This window comes from Rousettus aegyptiacus, unplaced genomic scaffold (assembly GCF_014176215.1).
Source record: "Rousettus aegyptiacus isolate mRouAeg1 unplaced genomic scaffold, mRouAeg1.p scaffold_m13_p_5, whole genome shotgun sequence".
Classification (NCBI taxonomy): Eukaryota; Metazoa; Chordata; class Mammalia; order Chiroptera; family Pteropodidae; genus Rousettus; species Rousettus aegyptiacus.
In genome coordinates this window covers 14,245,117-14,266,102 of record NW_023416308.1, presented here as the reverse complement: position 1 = coordinate 14,266,102, position 20,986 = coordinate 14,245,117, and the positions used below count along the sequence as shown (strand labels likewise).

General features: G+C 57.8%; 2 protein-coding genes across 5 annotated transcripts in view; one reads left to right on the top strand and one right to left on the bottom strand.

Moving 5' to 3' along the window:
• The window catches only part of RSPH14 (radial spoke head 14 homolog), a 112,855-nt gene that overhangs the window by 38,658 nt on the left and 53,211 nt on the right, over positions 1–20,986 (bottom strand). The gene's annotated exons all lie outside the window — the stretch shown is intronic.
• Positions 4,436–20,986, top strand: part of GNAZ (G protein subunit alpha z) — a 53,351-nt gene continuing 36,800 nt past the window's right edge. The window contains exon 1 of one of the 2 annotated variants that reach the window (XM_016126145.2): positions 4,436–4,625. The gene's annotated coding sequence lies outside the window, so the exon portion shown is untranslated. The remainder of the gene's footprint in view (positions 4,626–20,986) is intronic. The other variant, XM_016126147.2, reaches the window with a different exon arrangement.

Sequence of the window (20,986 nt, the reverse complement as noted above, 5' to 3'; positions counted from 1 at the left end):
TGTGGGGAGGGGGTGAGGGATGAGGAGCAGGACATGAAGAGGAAAACTGTAGAGCCCCTGCCCTGCGGGAGCGCCCATCCGTGGTCCCCACAAGCTACTTCCCCTGGGGGCCTGAGCCTTTTTCCCCATCAACCCCTCCCTTCCGGCCAGCCCACTGCCAGAGCACACCTGGGCTTCCTGCCCTCACTCACGTTCCCACTCAGGCACCTGCCCACAGGCTCCCTGCCTGTCCCAGCCATGGGTCCCTCTCAGCCACGACCTGGATGGCCCCTCCCCACTCACAGAGGGGAGGTAAAAATTTGACTTTCCAAGAAGGATTCTGTTGGCTGATGGAGAAGGTTCCTGCCTGGGGACACCTGAACAAAGGTCTGGGGATGAGGAATTTGTGCACTCTCCGATCGAGGCTCGATTGTGGCCTCACTTGCACCTGGGTCTGACCTTCCGAGAAAACTCACAGAGAACTAACTGCTGCTGCTGGAGCCACGGGACCAGCACAGGCTTGGGGTGAGGGGGAGGGCCCCCAGGGAGGGTGTCAGAGTCAGAAAGTCTAGTGTTGGAGGTTATCACTGCCACTGCTCCCTAACTTGATGAAGAAACCAAGTCCCAGAGAGGCAACTCAAGTGCCCAAGGCCACACAGCAGATGGCGCCAGGCTAGGGCTCTCACCTCCTAGGGTTTCATGTCTCAGGCATTTGTCCTGGGGCTTCTGCTCCTAGAAACTCTGAACACCAGGACCCGGTTTCTTTTTGAGACAGAGGGAGATTAAAAATAAAATGCATGCCTCTCTGCTCGTTCACTTTGCTTCTTTTCAGCTAAAAGGAGACTCGCAGGCCTGGCTATTTATAACTAACCCAGATCTGCACTGGCTTGTTCAAGTGTGTGGGGAGGGGGGCACACAGACCCCAAGGAAACAAACTGGAGAGACCCACGTGGCCCCACCACAGCCTGAGAACAGGCCAGCAGGGGTTGAGGAAAGACGACAGGTGGGGCGCAGAGCAGAGTCAGCCAGGAGGGGACCACTGCCAGAGGTTCATAGACAGTGAGATACCACCACTCCCTCCCTCCGGAAGTGGGGAGACTAGTGGGAGAGTCGTCAGGGACCGGTCGTTACAGGGCAGGTTGACACATGTGTAGATGAGGAGGAATTCCAGGGTCCTGGGGGCTCTGAACGTGCAGGGAGGCAGGCCTGGGAGAGCTGCGCCTCATGGGGCAGAGGGGCAAAGGTGCAAGGCATGGTGTTTGGGAAGGGTGTGGCATGGGTGTTGCCAGGATGGGTTCAGTGGTTGATGAGCCAGAAAGCTCCACCGGGATCGAGGGTCACGATGTCCATGGCATGGACAACCCTGCAGTTGCAGTTTGGTAATTTTTTTGGGGGGAGGAGTTGATGCCACCTACGGAGGCCTCTCCTTGACCAGCCGTCCCTGCGGGGCTGGTGAGGTGCCAAGTGGGCTCAATCACCAGAGCCCCAGCTGTTGTCTCTGGTCCCGTTCAACGAGCAAGGACTCAGTACAGAGCACTGGCCCCAGCCCTGGTCTACACATCCTTGCCTGGCACCCTGGGCCCACCGTGCCACATCATGACCCACCTGTTCAGCTTTAGCCTGGTGTGGCCCCCACACCCTGAACTCCTGGCACACTGACCCCCACTTGTGCCTGCCTTTGTTCATGGGGACACTTCTCTGTCCTCAGCTTACTTGGCCTCACTCGCAAAAGCATGTGACATGGTTGACCATGTCTTTCTTCTCAACACACTCCCTTCCTGGGGCTCTGGGACCCTCCACTCCCTGGTTTCCTGGCCACCTCTCTGGCTGCTCCTCCAGCTGCTTCCTTAGCAAGTGCCATCCCTTCCTCCAGAATCTCATGTGGGCACCCTCCTTGGTCACTCGCCTCTGCCAGGGCCAGCTCCTTCTCTTCATGGTTACTACAGCCATCACACTGCCATCTCCCGACACCCTGTCACCCAGTGATCCCATGGCCCTACACTGAACCTGGCCCCATACACTGACTTCTCTGCTTTATTTTCTCTAGGCTGACTAGTTGACATTTTTATTATTTAATTCTGCAAATTAGAACAATGCACATTATGGGAACATGCCTACTGTAAATAGGAAACAAAAACTTGCTTTCTTTCCTCTCAAATTTAAAAGGCTAATCTTAAAATTCTCCAGTGGTTCTTAGGCCCATGTCCCCAATCCTACACAAGGCCACCCGCCTGGTGTGACTGTTCCCAGCCTACTACAGCCTTATGTTTTGGCATCTTCACACGCTTGCTGGCTCCAGTCACACTATCCTTTAAGCTCTTCCAGGCCTCATGTTCCTTCATGCCCAGTACCTTCCCCACCTTGGAACATGCTTCTTTCCAGAAGTCCTGGTGCCCAGTGCTCCTCCCACCACATGCCCCAAAGCTCTGGTGGATCCGTCAGTCCTCACACAACTCTAATGGTGAATTATGTTCCGCTTTCTGCCACTGCAGAAAAACAAGAGGGTCTAGCAGGCATGGCTGGATCTGTCTAAATTCGAGAACTGTGCCCGGCACAGAGGGGACTCTCAGTAAATGATTGCTGTATGAAGGATTACGATCATTGATTCATACTGTGTGACCTCTCACTTCGAGGTGGCCATCAGGATCAGGCGAGGGAGGCAGCAGCTGCCCCGTTAGGCCCCTTCGTGGGCTGGCCTCTGCTCTCATGCCTGGACTGCCATAGAGGGTCATCCCATGCTTGCTTCAACTCTGACCCCTGGTCCGGCCCTCACTCACCTTTGAACATGTATGTGCCAATGTGCATGTCCCCAGAATCATCCTCTAGGGACAGTCAGTCTATTGATGTCCCCTTTTAACAGAAGAGGAAACCAAGGTTAAGCCAAATAAGCCACCCAAGGGCATACAGGTGATGGTAGCAGAGCTGTGCTTCCTTCACCTTCAGCCCCCTCTTGTCTCTGATCCAACCCAGGGCAGGGCCTGTGCCCACTGTCTTCCTGGTATCATAGTTATTGGCCTCTGTGTGGTCCTTCGGGCAGAAGCCCAGCTTGACCCAGCCCAGTGCTATCAAGGACACACACGGAGAAGCCCTCAACTGCTGGCCATATTCCTTTGGTCCTCATTGGCCTTGTGGCAGGTCGAGGTTCACTTCAGTATGCTTATCACCGACATCTGTCCGTCCCTGTTTAGGCAGCCCCTTTGTAAGTGGGCTACAACCCTGGGAGTAGGCAGTACAAGAGTCTCCATTTCACAGCAGAGGAAACATTTCCAGAGAGGATGATGTTGAGATGCCACGGCATCCAGCTGGCAGAGCCGGACCCCTGCCCCCTGCCTTCTGACTATAGACCTGGGCTGGGGCCACCACCCCATCTACCTCTGCCAAAGGTCAGCTCCAGTGCTTCTGCCCATGAATGGAGTGCTCCTTTTAATATGACCACGAGTTATAAGCAATAAGGACTGTGTTAAATGGGAGCATCTTCATTCTACCAGGGATGATCTAGGATGTATAGTTTCAGGTTACCATGATGAAGACAGAGAGGGCATTAATGTCATTTAAGCATTGGAGTGAGGGGCTCCTGGCTCTGAGGCCCACAGATGAACTCGCCTTGAAACTGAAAGCAGAAATTTGGCAGAATGCCCTTGGGTGCATTTTGCTGAGCATCTCCTGTCTTCTGAGCTTCCCAAAGGCACCAATGGGACCCTGGCCTTAAGAGAGCTGGCTCCCTTCCGCCTCTCTAGTCTGTGGGACAGCTCCAAGGCCCTTTTCCTACCCCTCCCTTCCAAGGCAATCTTCTGTGGGCAGATTGCCAGGGACCCTGAAGAGCCCTCACAGGCTGGGTGCATGAGCAAAGATGACAAACGCCCCCCCTCCATCCCCATCGTTGCACAAACCACAAACCTCACCAGTGTCAACCTTGAGGGTTCGCACAACCCGTTTTCAAAATTCTAGTGGATTGTCCTGACAATTCTGGGAAGAAGGTGCCACTAGCTCCATTCTGCAAAACAGGCCCAGAGAAGTCACTCTGTTGCCCAAGGTCGCGGAACTCAAAAAGGGCCAAGCTGGGTTCAAATTTGGGCTGGGAGAGGAGAGCGGAGGCAGGGGCCATCGCCGCTCTCAGGCTCGGTCTCGGGATCTGGGAAAGGCGATCCAGCTGGATTGACGCCCTAGCCTCGGTGCAGGCGGGTGCCGGGAATGCCCGCGCGTGGAGCGCGTGCGGGACTGCGGCGCGCGGAGCTCTTGCCCCGCCCCCTCCCATCACCATTGGACTGTGGACGCGTCCGTCAGTCTCTCGTGCCCAATGGGCAGCGAGCCGGCGCTCGTGGTTGGGCGACGGCGCCCGTCGCGTGGTCACCGGCGGGCGCGCGGCACCCCCGCCCGTGGTTGGCCTGGCAACGCGCTGCGCTCGCGGCTCCGCCCCCTGCCGGCGGCGGCGGCACGGGGCGGGCGGACCCGCGGGCGGGCGGGCGGCGCGGGAGAGCGGGCGGAGGGAGCCAGGCCGGCCCGAGTGTGTGCGCCGCCCGCGGTCCGGTCACGTCCCCGCGCGGGCGCCGCAGCCCGCGTCGCGCGGAACGAGGGTGTCGCGGCTCGCGCTCGCCGCCCCGCCCGCCCGGAGCAGCTCGGCCCATGCACCGTGGGGCGGCCCGGAGGTGAGTGAGCGCACCCGCGGCCGGGGCTTGCGGCTGAGCCTCAGGGGGCCGGGGGCGCGGCCGGGGCGTCTACCCAACCCCCACTTGGAGCCCCGCCCGGGCCTTTGTGCAGGGGCTCTGCCGGGGCTGGGGGCGCCGGGGCGCAGTGACTGGGATGCCGGGCCAGGATGGGGGGCGGCGAGGGCGGGGATGCCTGCCAGGTGGGCAGGGGGCAGCCGCGGGCCCAGCAGGTGCTGGGGAGGAGGCGCCGCTGTGCCGATGAGCCGGTGGTAGGGGGTGGCTGCGGGCCCGGGAGAGTGGGCAGCGGTCGCTGGGGATGCCGCGCGGAAGGCCCCCCAGAGCAGCCGCTGGTGCGGAGCCGGGGCCGGGCCGGGCGACCAGCTAGATCAGCGCTGAGGCGGGGTCTCCCTCCTGGGGAAGCGGGGAGGAGGCGACTGGGGCGGCGGGAGCGCCGACGCGTGGCCTTGGCTGAAACCGAGGAGAGGGCCCGGGAGGCCTGGGCCCGAGGACAGACGGCTCGCAGTTTTCGGTCATCGCTCTTGCAGCGAGCAGGTTCCTCGGAGGCATTTAGAGCAAGAGATGAGTATCGACCCACTGCGATTGTGATATGTTCCTGGCTCAATATTTTTTACCTTAAAAGGCGGTGGGGGTGTATGGGGGGAGGGGTGTGAGGGCCTCGGGGCCGGGGCTTGGGATCCTGCGGGAGATCCGAGGGGGCTGTGCTTTCAGGGCGGTGCTGAGCCTCTCTGGGTGATGATGGTAGGTACACACATAGGCAGAGAACTGGGGTTCTCTGTTACAAGGATGGGAAGGCAGTGCGAGACCTTGGTGCCTTGGAGTCCGTGTCTCCGGATGGAGGGACCCGCCTGCTAGGTGAAGTCTGATGGGCATAGGGAGGCAGCCCAGCCCCTGACTGGCTTTTTTTCTTTCCAAGTCATTTCCCTGCCCTGGAGACCCAGTCCTGCTGCCTTGGTTCTGTCTAGAGGTGGCTCCCCAGCCAGATTCGATTAAGCAAATATTTACTGAGGGTTTGCTCCCCTAGGGCCTGGTGCTAGGGTGGGAGTGGACTGGGCCTGCCCTCCAATGACTGACTCACACCGCCCCACAGGGGAGCAATGTCTCCGCTCAGATAACCCAACCCAGAGTGTGGGTGCTGGGTCTTGGGAGGGACCTCAGAGAGGTGTCCCGAGCTGGGGTCAGTTGGGCCTGTGGGCAAAGTGACATTTGAACTGGAGCTTGAAGGACACAGGCACAGTTGGGGTGGGCATTGTGAGCAGAGGAGAGAAAATGGACCAAGGCACAGAGAGGGCACTGGACAGTAGGGTCTAGCAAGAGCATAAGGTATGCTTGGGAGAGCATAAGAAGGTGTGGCCAGAAAGGTGGGTGGGGGCAGCATGGAGGCTGAGGCAGTTGTGAGAAACAGAACCACCTGATTGCTGGTTAGTTATGGCTGATTCATTGGAGGCCACAGTCCCCTCATCTGTAAAAGGGAGCAGTTGTGTGACCCAGAAGCTGAGGTAGGCCTGGGGAAGAGGTTGAAAGGCCTCTGAGGGCTCCTTGCAGCCAAGGATTGCTTTTCCAGGCACGTTGTCCTTTGGGCAAGGCCAGGGGACTGGATAACCAACCACCAAGATGATGTCTAGCTGCTGACTGTCCCTTTGCGGCATGGATGTCAGGGCGCAGCAACCGTGGAGGCCTGGGAGGCTCCACGCGGGAGGCGATGGTGAGGGAGGGCCTGGCCACACTCATGTTTGGATGAAATGATGTGCCTTCAGCATAGTCCTCGGTGCTGGGGACAAGAAGACACTAGTACAACTCTTCTAGCATGTTCCTCTAACAGACGTCGGTTGTCTGAGATAGGAGGTGAGCAAGATAAAGCCCCTCCTCTTTGGAAAGCATGTCACTTTCTGTCCTAGATCTGCTTGCTCTCTGGCCCTTGCTCGCTCCCGGGGATGTTTTCCTCTCCCTCTAAAGGAGCTGTTGTTACTCATCTGTGTTTCTTGCCCCTCCTGGCCCCACCCCTAAACACACCCACTTTCGACTTTTGGGTGAGGCCCAGGTTGCTTTGGCGAGGGCAGGCAGCCTGCCTGCCCTCGTAGCAGGTGCTTCACTTTGTGCTCACTTTGTGCGTGTTCCCCACTCCATTCCCGGGGCCTGCCATGGGATGTTAGATTTGGGACCCGGAGACTAAATTCCTCCCTCTGTCTCAGCTTCCCAGCTTTTCTGTTTCCTGGAGTCCTAGAAGGAAAAGTGCCTTGGTCTGGGTCTCAAGAGCTTCTAGGGTGATTTCAGGAACTCTGGGTAACCAGGTGAACTTGGCAAGGCTGCTCAGGACCCCTGCAGAGAGGTTGGTGAGATGGAGTGCCGAATGGCGGGGAAGGCTGGCCTCAGATGCAGGGTGTGGCCTCAGCGGCCTCATCCAAGCCACGTGGTTGTCTCAAGTATACATGCGATGACAGTGTGCTGTGCCTTCCCTCCCATGGACATGAAGGCGAGGCAGCCCTGTACTGCCCCATGCTGTCCCTCAGAAGACCTAAAGTGCTATGTAGCTTTAGGGCATTCTCACAGCCACTGACCATGATAGGGCTCACAGGAACTCTGGGCGAGGCAGATTAGCACACTTGCCTCCTGCAGCCCCCAGGAAGGAGACCCGGGAACTGGGCCTCCAGAGGAAGGCCTGCAAGTGCCATGGTTGGCAGGAAAGAGGGTGAAGGGAAACAGGCATTGGGGCAGACGCCGTATCAGCCCCAGGCAGGAGCTCAGAGTTGTGGCCCGACACAGCTTTTGCAGACTGGGGAGGGCATGGGAGGAGGGCCCAGGCGCCCCACGGGGAAGAGAGGGCAGGCTCCAGGCGAACTGTCAGAAAACCTGGGTCAGGGCCGGCCATGCTGCCCCATGGCCCAGACCTATCCTCCCTGAGCCACTTCGTCCTCATGCATAAACAGAGCCGAAAGTCCCCACACAGGTCCTCCCCTCGAATTTGGCCCCTTCCACATGTCCACGCTGGCAGGGGAGGCACTTCACAGGAGTGAACTGACAGGGACTAACTCACTGGAGCACATAGCAGGAGACGTACGTGAGCCCTCCGTACGGAGCCCAGGGAAACGGAACCTTACACACTTTGTTCATTCAGTCGTTCCTTCAGCTAATATTTACCAGCACCTGCTGAGTGCTAGGCGCTGTGCCAGGCACAGGGATACGGCAGGGAGCAGGACAGATGCAGCGTCCACTCCGGTGGCGCTCACATTCGGTGGGGGGAGGCCGACACGACACTTGTGTAACCGAACGCCAGGTAGGATCGGCTCCGGGAGGAGACCTAAAGCAGAAGGGGGATAGCCATCTCTGGCGGAAGGACTGTTGACACAGCGCCATGGAAAGTCTTGTCAAGTCTTGTGACTGACAGAAGGAGCACCAGGAGAGGAGATGGCAGAAGTCAAGGCACCGAGGCTGACACAGTTCATCTGCCGGAGGCCCCACCAGAAGGTCAGGCGGCCGGAGCCCAGTACAGCATGAAGCCCTGGGCAGGTTTGGAAAAGAGGAGGAGAAATTTGAGCTAATTACGCTTTTTAAAGACTTATCTGGCTGTCGGGAACAGGGTAGGGGTGGGGGAGCCAGACCAAAAGGCCATTAGAAGCTATTGGGGTATTTGAAATGAGGAGGGTGCTGACCCAAAGGGGTGGGATCAATAGAGGTAGTGAGAAGTGGCTGGATGGGGACTTGCTGCTGGAGGAGAGGCAAGGACGGCTCTGGAAGGTTGGAGTTGGCACTGACCGAGAAGGAAGATGTGGACCCATTCCTCAGAGGCGAGGAGTTGGGAGTTGGGTTAGACCCTGGCGGACATCGGTGCACGTGCTGGTCAAAGAGGAGAGCCAGGCTGGAGGCAGAAACCTGGAGTCCTTGGCGCCAGGTGTGTGGGAAGCCAGAGACCGGCCCAGGTCACTTGGGCATCGAGGGTAGGTGAGACCAGAGGGGGCTGCGCCAGGCCTCAGGGCCTCCGCCTCTCAGAGTGTGAGCTGAGACGGTCATCCCGAAGAGAAAGACTGACGAGCGAGCAAGTGAGGCGGGAGCACAATCAAGATGGCTGCACAAAGGGTGTTCCCAGACGCCGCAGTGGGGGTGTGGTTCGTGGGGACAAGTAATGAGGGCAGGACGAGCTCCATAATTTGTGCGGCCCTTCTTAAAAGTGATTAAGCCTTTCGATACAGTGACAGCAGAGCATTACACCAGGCGCAAGGCCCTGTGTGACTGCCTGTGCCCATCTCCATGAAGCTTGATGGCGGTGGCTGCGAGGACAGGGCCACCAGCCCACCACCCCCTCTCCCTTTCACTTGCCTCCCTCAGGCAGGTAGGCTGTGTCTGGTGCTTGGAGCCACTGGAGTCACTCAGAGCCGACCTTCAAGCCTCGAGCTGGCCTCCTCTCCTCTTGACCCCCAGTGGCCTTGGGCTGGAGGCACAGCTCGAGGGTTGAGGGCCATCTAGTCCTGTTGTCAGGACCTGGGCAAGTGCAGCGGGCAGCTTCATACAGCAATGGCTTCCTTGAGTTCATCTCTTTTCCAAAAGAACCTGCTACATCACAGAGTTTTGAGTTATTTGCTTCTAAATTAAGGTATAACTCTCTTTTAGAGACGTCCCTGGAGAATCCATCAAAAAGTGCTAAGAAGTGAGACTGTTAAAAACCACGGTGTGGGGAGGGGCATTACAGTGTCAGGCCCAGCGTTCCTTCCAGCAGCTTCTAACCAGAAACTCGTCTATCCCCGAGGGCTTGTTCTGGCTGTGCGGGCAGGGGTCAGAGCAGACCTTTCAGGACGAAGTCTTGCCCAACTGACCAGCCCCACCCTCAGCCCTAGGATGGAGAGCTGTCCGAACAGGGTTCCCTGGGTAGGGTGGGGGGCTGACACCCTCAGCGAGGCCTGCCTCTGTGAGCCACAGAGGTCAAGGTCAAGGTGCTGGAGTGGAGGAGAGTAGACTCGATGGACACATTTTCCCCAGAGCCCAGATCTAGGTGATCGCAAGGAGAGCAGCAGAATCTGCTCTGGATTATAGTGGGCAGGGGCCGGGGGGCAGGAGCACACTTTATCCTCCCACAACCAGCTCTGCCAAGAAAGGGTCTATTTTTACCTCAGTTTTCTCCTCACAACTGAGACAGACCTGAGGAGATGGTGGCTTTCCCAAGTGGGTTACTGCTAGGCCCTAGAGAGGGTGTCCAGAATCCTAATGGCTTGCTTTCCTGCAGCCTAGGGTGGCCCACCTTCCTGCAGATGGCCTGCCTGCACTGGCCTGGTGATCACCAGGAAGGGTGGCCCGGGAGGGCTTCAGGGCCTGCTGTGCCAGAGGCCAGCATGGTGGTTGGTGCCAGCTCTTAGGACCTGGGCCCTACTTTGGCAAGGCTGGTGGGCTGCAGTAAGTCCTCCTCCTTTTCACTAGAGGGGCTTGCCTGGTTCTCACCAGTGGTTCTTCAGACAGGGTTCACACACATCCTCGAGTGTCCAGGAGAAGAGTCTCCGGACCCTCTACGTAGAACAGCACCATGTCCCCGTACACACATCCTATACTCCTTCCTGCCTCTTTTTTTCCCTTAGCATTCATCACAGTAGAACCTACTGCCTGTCTTAACTATTCGAATTGGTTTACCACCTCTCTCTCGTGGATGTAAACATAAGCTCTGTGAAGTCAAAACCTTTGTCTGCTGTTCACTGCAGAGAATCTGGTCCCCAGAGCCCAGCCCAGCCCACATCAGGGACTTAGGAAATGGCTGTTGAAGGAGGGATGAATATTGGCAAGTAGCCAGGCCTAACACGCCCGTTAAGCCACTTTCATGCGGGCACCCAGGCTTCCTGGTGGCCATAGCCTTCACATTGGAGAACTGCTGCTCCAGCTCAACCCACTGCTCCCGAGAATTTGTGACTTTGGGTCCCAAGAGATGTGTCTTGGGCCTTAAGTTTGGCCAGTGAACACAAACCACCCACAGGGGACACCAGGCCTGACTGTGGTTCACTTTCAAGCCAGAGACAAGTGGGCTGCCCAGATTCGCACACTGCCTCTATAGGCCCAGGTCCCCACCACCAAGAATTGAATGCCTCAGGCTGACGCCTGGCCCCTCCGACTTGGTGAGGCCTGAGGCCTTGGTCCGACTCAGGGGATCCACAGTCATGACATATAGAGGCATGTCCACGAGAAACCATCCTGGGAGGTTGAGACAAGATCCCCGTGGTAGGAAAGGAACACAGCGCCCACAGTGACCACGTGATGGCAGGGCGGCCTTTCCAGGGAGCCCCTGTGCCCACAGTTAGCTCAGCAGGGCAGTTTGGTGCCAGGGGAAGAGCGCGGGACGGGAATTTTGGAGCCCTGGGTTCTAGTCCAAGCCCTGCCTATGGTGCTGATGCTGGTGAACTATCTTCAGTCTCTGGACCTCGATATCCTCCTCTTAAATTGGGCTAGGTCAAGGGCGCAGATAGTTTTCATTTCTTATACCAACTCTGGAGTGGCCGCCCAAAGCACAATGTTGAGAAGTGTTCTGAGGCTGTTTTGTAGCTCAGAAGGAAAGTGGTCATGGTCGATGAGTGACGTCTGCAGTGGGTGCAGGAGGCAGGATTTAGCTGTGCTCGCCGGGGACCGGCCGACCCTCACTCTTCCCTAGCAGCTTCGGCTCATCCATCATCTCTTCTTACATGCCCCTTTTTCCCTGACATTGACCCTCATACCTGAATTAGATGAGGACTTGCCTCCCTCTTTACTGCTTCCCCAGTGGCATCCTGGGTCTGACGGGCAACTCGGGTCATTATTAAATGTCACGTGTGGCAGCCTCTCTCTGTACCCTCAATGAATGAATGAGCCCCACGTTGAGCTCTGCTCTGGCAGAGCAGCCTGCCTAGAATTAGGAGACCAAGTGACCACAGAAATATACTAAACTGCATGGTTCTGGCTCTGAGTGTCATAGGAGTGGGGACAGCACCAGAGGACAGGGAGAGTGACCAGGGAGGCTGTGGGCAGGGCAGAGCGGCATGGAGGTAGCCAGGCCAGGGAAGGAGCAGTCTCCACATGAGGGTCCTTGCTCTGAGGCCATCCACCTCCATGCTGACTGAGGACCTGACCTGTGTGCCTCCCCGCCCACCTCTGCATGTCCTCTGTGACCCCAGATGCCCCACTTGTCCCCTCTTGCTTCCTGTGGCCCCATGGAGTGACCACCAGGACCCCGGCCAGTCTGCCAGCCAGCTGCCGTCGGCGCACATGCATTCAGTAGTCCTGTCCCCAAGCTGGGCTTTCCTCCAGCATGGTCGCCCCCCTCACCCACTCCGTTACCTCTGATATGCTGTGCAAACATATTTCTCGATAAAATGCTGGGGAAAAAAATAATTAGAGTGTTGCCTCCATTATCCAATTTCTGATTAATCAAACTCTCTTTGTCCTCAGCCAAAATCTATTCATTTCCCTTAAACACTGGGCCAGTGCCAGGCATTGATTTCCTCTATGATAACAGCACACACGCACACACGCACATCCCTAGCCCTGCCCTGCCCTGTAGCAGGGAGGAGGGCACGGGAGCACTTCCAGGGCCACCCTGGCGCCCCCAACCACAACCCCCCACACTTCCTCCGGAAGCCCCATGGCCACGTTAGGGCTTGGAAACAGGCCTTGGGGTGGGGGTAGGGGCATGCTTTCCATGGCGGCAGCAGAATCCCACCCCTAACGGATAAAAGTACACCCTGGGCCGGGGGCTCAGAGGCAAGGCAGTATCAAGGTCAGCCCAGGCCAGGTCGGAGGCTGTCACATATCCATCCACTATGTCCATCTGGGAGAAGGCCGAGGGCCTTTCTAGAAGATTTCCCAGAAGTCCCCAGCTGTCCCCTCCCTGCACCGAGTTCACCCCTCCCTCAGTACAAAGGGCTAGGGTAGATTTATTAGCACCTGCTTCCTGCCAGGTACTTCTGGGCCCATGGGACACATCAGTGACAAACAGAACGACAGTCCCTGCCCTGTGGATCTGGCATTCTGTGAGCACGATGGGGGGGGGGGGGGCAGTCAACACGATAAGCCAGTTATGCAGCCTGTTAGAAAGCAGCAGTGCCGGAGGTAAGACATTTCAGGAGTCATAAATCGGAGGGGCAGGGAGGCAACCCCCGGAAGGTCCCTGTGAGCCATTGGAAGGGTAATGGCTCTCTGGACAAAGGGTATTCTGCAAGGTGGGGACAGGGTGGGGAACAGCCGGTGCAGAAGCCCTGAGTCGAGCGCTTGCAGGTGCTCAAGAGACAGCCAGAGAATGCCAGTGCGGCAGGAGTGGAGAGTGACGGGGTGGGGTGGGGTGGGGTGGGGTGGCGGTGGAGTTCAGAGAGGCAGGGGCCGGTCACAGAGCCCTGGGGCTCTGGCAGGATTTGAACTGTGGCTCCGAGCTGGGATGGTGAAGATGTGGGAAGGTTTTGAGCACAAGAGGGACTCTCTGCCTCCTGTTTTTACAAAGATCCCCTGGCTGCTGCAGGGAGCACAGAGCTCAGGGCCTGGGAGGGAGCAAGGAGGCCTGTGAGACCCTGTGGCCGTCCAGATTGGGGGCGCAGCCCTGACCTGAGGCACTGGGCTCTGTTAGAAAGGAAAGAGGAAGGCACAGAGGGAAGGCATGCCGGTCATGCAGTAGATGATGGAGGTACCTTCAGGTCCCCTTTCCTGCTGCCACACAGCCCTCCGTCCTGTCCCCCAACACAGTCCATGTTGCCTGCTCACAGCTGCATCCCTGCCCTGGGCCCTTGGAGCCCTTTCCTAGAAATGCCTGTGAGGCCTGCCTTTCCCTCAAGATGGCAAAGTGTGGATTTTATTCACACTCCGCAGCTCCCGTGGGATCAGGCCAAGGAGAAAGGGTAGCTGACTCCACACCTTTGCCTGGTTCCCTTTCTGGCCCTACCTGCTCTGTCCCTCTCTCCTGAACTTGCTTCCTTGACCAGTCAGGTGCCCAGGAATCCCTGGCTTAGACTCTGCTTCTCAAGAACCACATCAAGACAGAGTCAGCGGCTCTATCAGGCTGGGAGTCTCCCAAGGGTGGCCCATCACAGGTGGGAGGACTGGTGCCAGCTATTAAGAGTGACCTGGAGCAGCTTCCAGTGCAGGGGCCCTAGGCCGCTAGCCTTGGGAGGACCTGTGTTGCCTGACATCGTGCACATTCCTGGGCCCTTCATAAGACCTGGGGAGGGGGGTGGGTGGCATCTGCACTTCTCTTTGATCCACACTGGCCTGGAGACTCAGATTCCATAGCCTGCAAGCCTGTGTGAGTTCAGGAGGCGTGGGAAGCAGACTGTGGGGAGGGCCAAGGAAGAAAAAGGGACCCCATCGGAGGTGGTACTCACCTTCCAGATGGGGAAGACAAGAAAGAAGTGCTGGGCGGCAGGAGGGGCTCTGGGAAACGTATCTGGTCCCACAGAGCCCTCGCCAGAGAGGAGCCAGCCAGAGGGTAGCCAGGGTGAGGGGTTGGGATCAGGGAATGCCACGCTCACAGTCAGGGGACAGGAAATTACAGGGCAACAGAGACTCAGAGTGGTTAAATCAGAGTCCTCACCCAGCCCAGGGGCCTGATTGATAGTCAGCAGTTACCTTCATTATAGAAAACGGAGCCAAGCTCTCCCGAGGCAGGGAACCCTCCACTCAGCTCTAAGTGAAGACCACACCCCCTCCCTGCACAGCGGTGCCTCCTTCCCCTTGTACGTGGAACCTTTGTGTTTTTATTTATTTATTCACTCCTGGCCCAGAGAAATCTCTGGCCTGATTTCCTTCTGAGTCAGTGTTCCTCAGGCAAAGTTATCACATCTCGTCGGGTCAGCCTTGGCGGCTGTGGGCACGTGGCAAAGGGCGTCCAGAGCCCCAGGACAGTACAGGGCCACAGGGAAAGGCCTCCCTGGTCATTTTAGTAGTATCCCAAGGTTCAGAGGCTGCCTGTCTGGGACAGCCATCTGTTGGGCCCTGTCTGCAGCTGGGCCACTGCATGGCACCTCTGCTCCTTCTCCCATCTACTCTGACTCTAGCTCCAAAATAAACAGGGAGCAAGGAGAGGGCAAAGAAGAGGGGGCTGCTTTTAAGGTCTGCTGGTACTGGGCCAGTCAGGCAGGTCAGGGGGCCTGAATAAGCTAACCCAGTGGCCAAGGCCCTGATGGCTGTGGAGTAGCTGCAAAGAACCCCCCCACACAGGGTCACCTGTCCCCAGACTCCAAGTCAGTAGCATCGCACATATGCACAATGCTGCCATTTTTGCAGCTATCATGGTAAATGAAATACGAAGTCATTTACAAGCCTTACAAAAACCTTGGTGCTCAGAAACCCGTTTATCCCCGTCCCCAACGCCCGACGGATGAATCGACACTCTCTGTTCCTTCAGTAGAGAGTACTGGTCATGACCACTTCCAGCCCAGTGTTCGAGAACAGTGGACTATCTGTGCCGTGAACTTGAACTTTGGTGCCCACCCCTTTGGTCTGTGGTGTTTGTCCCAAGCCTGCGTGTGTCAGTTGCACTTGTTCCGATCACGTCCTTGAATAATATATAAAATGATGACATGTGAATGTAGAAAGGGCTTCCATGGAAATTCAGTGGATGTTCTGGAAAGCCTCAGTGAAGGCTGCGGTCAGGTTGGTGTAGGCGAGACAACTGTAAGAGTGGGGACGGGGAGCTATGACAGTCTAAGATTCGAGTCTGGTTTACTTTGACATCTCACGCCGTGTGGAGAATGTCACCTGGCCGTCGCACCTGGTGTGCTGTGGTTTAAGCGGGAACGGTGACAGCAGCTCCAGTAAATGAGCCCGTCCTCGGAGAAAAGACCTTGACCCGCTCCAAAAATTGGCAAATGTATGTATGTTGATCTGTTTCAGGTTGAAATAAAATGTTTAACGGACGTATGATCATTTCTTATGACTCCCTGCTTAAAGTTCACTTTTCAGTATGCCAGCCGGCCAGCAGTTCCAACTTTGATGGCAACTTTTGTTCATTATTCGGTCTTAGAAATATATCCGTAATTATAGTAGAATCTGAAGGATTGTTTTGTTTTGTTTTGTTTTAACATAAGAATGGCAGGAGAGGGTCCTCTATTTGAAAAGACTGTAAAGCATGCTCTACAGTGGACGAGGCCCGGGGAAGGGGCCTGTCTGAAAGCCTTCCTCTGGACGGGACACCTGAGGAGCGCCTTGCAGGGAAGTGTGGGGTTTTCTGCGTGAGGGCATCTGGGGCGAGGCCTGAGGACCAGGAGATGCGGGTTTCCTCAGAGCGAGGCCTGACCGGGCCCTCAGGAGATACGGGTTTCCTCAGAGCGAGGCCTGACCGGGCCCTCAGCCTGGGTGCACAGGGGATGAAGAGTCCACACTGCGCCGCGTCCCAGGTCCCAGGCTGCTGTCTCATTTTCAGCAGGATGTGAAGTGGTCAGGATAATGTGTTGGTCGGGGCTTGCGCTGGCTGGGAAGGGAAGGGTGGTGGGAGGGAAAGAGGAGGGGTGGGCAGGAGGAGAGGACCCTTGCTACTCCGGGAGAATGGGATACAGGAAGAAGAACTGGAAGCTGGGGACAGGGTGACAAAAACATAGTGCACCGCACTGAGTTTGGGGTCCTAGGGAAGCTTGCCTACAACTTGGGGAGGGGGAATGGGATGTTCTGGGGTGTTGAGTGAGGGGTAGACGCAGGCAGAGTCCCCGGGGGGGCTGAGGGCTCGGGAGCAGTCCTCAGGTCAGTGGAGGCAGTCGGGGCCTGAGAACAAGCCTCGCGCAGACCACGGGGGGACTCTCCGCTGCAAGCCCCCGCACAGAGTCGTGTGAGGTAACGCACTCAAAAGGGAGTGCCGGGGAAGCCTCAGAGCTGCGCACCGATGTTTTTTGGTGTTCGTCCATCTGTTCTGCACGTCTTTTACAGAGACTGGCTTTGAGAGAAGTAGAGCTGGCATCGGAGAGAGAGGGGAGGGTAAGGTGGATCTCCAGCAGGAGGGTACAGCATGGGTGGTCAGGGTAGGCACCTGCAGAGGAGTTAAGCCAGGGCCAGTCCGAGCATCCCTGCTGAACTTGCCGGGGTGAATTCCAGTCCCACTGCCCAGCCCACTGCACATGACACTCAGCTCAAGGTTACATGGGGGCCACGTGGCAAGTCTAGATGAGTCCCTTGAGGCTCTGAGGGGGCTGCCTGGTGCTGAAGCAGCCAGAGGCCCTCACAAGGAAGGGGGCTCTCACCTGGCCACAAAGGGGGCCATTTTCAGCTGGGTGGGTCGAGCAGGGCTGTGGGCATGGGGTGTGGGAGGCTGGGAATTGTGTTCTGTGGGATTCCCGAGAAGGAAGAAGTGGGGTTGTGGGAGGCCGGCTTTCCCCAAAGGGCATCTCCTGGGAAGGTGGCCTGTCCTTGTCCCCCATCCAGTGTTTCTGGCATTAAGGCAAGAAGGGGTTCTTATCTCCTTGGGAAAATGTGTCTTTTTGGTCTAGAAATATGTGTCATATCAAAAAACGTCAGTGTTTGGGATAGTCCAAGCTGGATTCTGCCACGCGTGACCTTGGCCAGACCCACAAGCTGTAAGGTGTGCGGGAAATGGGGCGCATTCAGCCGTGCTCCCTGGCCTCACTTTGCTGGCTTTTCCAAGGCACCGCGTGTCCCGCATTTGCCCTGAGGAAGGGCCGCAGATACATGCTGGGTCCTGGGCCCAAGTCGTGCTCCTCCTCACCAACGGCACTTCTCTGGGAGAAGGGGGCATATCAAGGGAGGCAGTTTCTGCCTTCTGGCCCCTGGAAGGTCCCTGACAGGGCAGCCATCACTGAGCCACTCCCCAGGGGTCATGGGAGGGCCACTGCAGGGTGGACCTGCTTTGAGCTGGGCCAAGGGCAGGCAGGGTCCTCCTCTGCCCAGCTGAGCCCTTAGGGCAGCACCCCCTCAGGCATCCCCATCCCACCTGTTCCCTGCCCTGCCCCGCCCCGCCCTCCTTCCCCACTCCTGGGTCACTTGTCATTGTATCTCCTCCAGTGTCACTTCCCTGGACCTTCCACCCAGCCATCTAGTCAATTCTCAACATACGCCTCTACTCCCTTCTCCACGGCACTGCTCTTTATCAGAAATGGCCTCACTGATTTATTCGCTTACCCATCTCCCCAACCAGAGTGCAAGCTACTTGATGCACAGACTAAGCTTGTTCCACTTCATGTCCCCCGAGCCTGGAGCAGAGCCTACACATACTGGGCTCAATTCCCAGAGGGCAGAGCCATGAGTACACAGGGCCCAGTAGTAGATTGATTGATTGCCTGATCAGATCTGAGGGTGGGCGGCCTCTGCCCAGGGCAGGTGCTCACACTGCACCTCGTACAGGGTAAGTTAGTGCCAGGAGAAGCAGCAGAGGGTCCCCTAATGAGCAGGCCAGTGGAACTGAGCAGAAGAGGGGTGACAGTGGGTCAGGCTTGGGGCACTTTCCTGAGATGCGAGATGGCCTCTGGCCTGAGGACAAGGAGTGCGGTGCTAACACCACAGTCAAAACCCCAGCCCCACTGCCTCCACTCCAGGGGGCCCTGAGCTCTGTAAACCCCTCTGCACCCCCAGGGGCCGGGCAGCCCCCAGACCGTATGAGGTGACTTGAGGCCACTGCTGTGAGCAACACCACCCCTCCCCAGGAGGGAGGTAATCCTTTTTTATTTCTCTCTCAATCCTTTCCTTGGAGGAGAAAATCCCGGTTTTGCGCCACTGTGGCTCTCACACCCTCCGTCAGGTGCTAATCCCAGTCCTTGGACAGCCAGCGGCCTCCTCACAGGCCTGCTCCTTCTGCAGGTGGTGGTCCCTGGCCAGCGGCCGTAGCATTTACACTAGCTGAGATTTTAGGTTACTTCTGTCTATGCTGAGGGACTCTGGCTTTCCACTTAAAGTAGGAGTATGAAGTCTGTTTTAAAGTACATGTCCAGTCTACGGCCATGCCACCCCGAACAAGCCCAGTCCTGTCTGATCTCAAAAGCTAAGCAGGGTCAGGCCTGGTTAGTACTTGGATGGGAAACCACCTAGGAAGACGAGGTGCTATAGGCTTAAAAAATAAAAAATAAGGGATTGTAAGCCGACAAGGTCCTTGTAATCTGTGAGATCAACCAAGGGCTGCCTCACCTAAAAAATACATAAAAAATAAAAAATAAAGTACATGTTTAAGTAAAAAATGCAAGTCAAATTAAAGGAAAATGTCGAGTAAATAACAGAGCAGGGGACCAGGTTATGCTGTAGTTGCTGGCACCGGGGTACTAAGGGGCTGAGGGCCCGGTGGAAGCTGAGCCCTGCAGGCCACCCGCCACGCAGCCCTGAGGAAGTCGCACCCTCTCCTCAAACCCTAGTTTCTACGTCAGTGAGGTTACGTCTGTCTCCCAGGCACAGTGCGAGGCCGCTGTGAGGTGACGACGTGTGTGTGAGGACAGGCACGAGCATAGCCGCAGGCCGGCCCGTGCAGGATGGAGGTGCAGGCTGTCCCCCGGCCATGGCTGCGGCCGCACCTTCCTCTCTCCGGGAGGCCCCAGCAGCCGGGGGAGGCACGCCATGGACTCAGAAAGTGCAGTCAGCCCCTCCGTGGCTCTCCCTGTCCCACCATGCCAGTCTCCGTGCTGCAGCTGTCTGTCCCTGGTGGTCTAAGAACATGTGGCTATGACTCAGTGCAGAGTCTAGGAGGGCCCTGGACTGTGACCAGACCATTAGGGTGACAGGTGCAGATGAGGCCAATAACATGCCGCTTCGCGACTCTGGCTGTCCGGGTACGGCGGCTACTGAGCACCGGACACGCATCCCCTCGGGGCTGTAGCAAGTGTTCAGGCCAGGCAGGGGGCGCAGAGTTGAAAGGGGAGAGAATTCAGAACCAGTGAAAGAACTGGGCTGGGCAAAGGACATCGGCTTACCAGAGACCACAGAGGAGCCGCTGCCACCTCGCCGGCCCCCAAGGGTCTGGGCCAGGCTCGGTGAGACCATTGAGGGGTGCGGACAGGGCCCCAGTGCATGAAGCTCAGGCAGGAAAGGGCGTGACCCCTGGACTGCAGCACACCTGGTGTACAGGGGCAGTGGAAGCCAGCCCTTATCAGGAGGGGAGGGAACCCGGTCATCGGCGACAGCCGCAGGCAGAAGCCGTTCCGGGCCTTCGGCTTCTAAAATAGAGCCATGGAGGGGCTGACACAGGGACGGCAGTTCCAGAGGGCAGAGGTGGGGACCCACTCTTCAGAAGAAGAAGATGGAAACCACGTGGGTGGGTTTGGGTCCTGCAGGGAGAGCCCCTTCTGATCTGCAAGGTGGGTGGCCCCAAAGCCAGCAGCGGAGGTGTGTGGACCCCATCATGTCGGGGAACCCTAACATGTATCTGCTCTGGTCAGTCCCTACAAACTCCGAGACATGGGACTTGAGGCAGGGACTTCCCCACTCCACCTGAGAGAGTCCAGGGGTCCCAGACACTCAGGCCAGGTGCCCCCCTCTTCTCCCACCTCCAGGTCACTATAGAGCATCTGCTGGGTGGCCAGGTGGAGCCGGCAGGTAAAGGGCTGCTTTGGCCAGGGCGGAAGGTGCCCGAGCAAGCGGGGGTGGGGTTGAAAGCAGGGGGAAGGGGGAACAGTATTGCTGAGTCACAGCCCCCCCACCCCCAGGCAGGCCGAGGCTCTGCCTCCGAGGGGCACCAGCGTCAGGCAGCTCTGCAGGGGCGGGAAAGCCCGGGACCTAACACACCTCCGATCCCCACACTGGGCTGGGCACTCTCCTGCGGCAAGGGCATCAGTCTGGGGCCACGTGTCGTACCTGTGGGATGACGGGGGGCCGTCAGCGCACTGGGCGTGTGGTCTCACCCTGCCTCCCTGGCCCTGTAACCTGGGTCACCCTCTGCCTTTAGGGTTCTGCCCATGTCTCCCGCACGGCTGGCCATCCGGTGGCCTCCGCTGGGGCCTCAGACAGGCCTCTGCATCTATTCAGTCTGCAGGTCTATCTCCTCGCTGGAGGTCTCACCCCCTCCCTAGCTCACCCCTTTCAGGGCCCAATGTTAAGCGAGCCTTCCTTGGAGCAAGGCGAGAGTCTAGGGAGTGAGAGGCTTGGCTTCTTGTCTCCCTCTTTCTCAGAGGAAGTGGGGGCCTGGTCAGGAGGGAGCCCCACCCGCCAGGTCCAAGCTTTCTCTAGCCCAGTAAGCTGATAAGCCGTTTCTCTCCTTGGAGACCCTCTGGCTTAGCCTGGCTTGGGCAGTGACACTTTGGATGACCTTGGCCCCAGGCCTCCCTTGCTAGTGGGGGAGGGCCCAGAAGAGGCTGTTCAGAGAGCAGTGGGGGGGGCAGTTGCTCTACAGTCTTGCTCTGCCCTCCTCTGTCCTGGGCCCTAACTTGGCTGTGAGCAAGGGTGACAATGGATATGGGTGTGACATTGCTGGAGCTCTGCTCCAGGCCATGGGG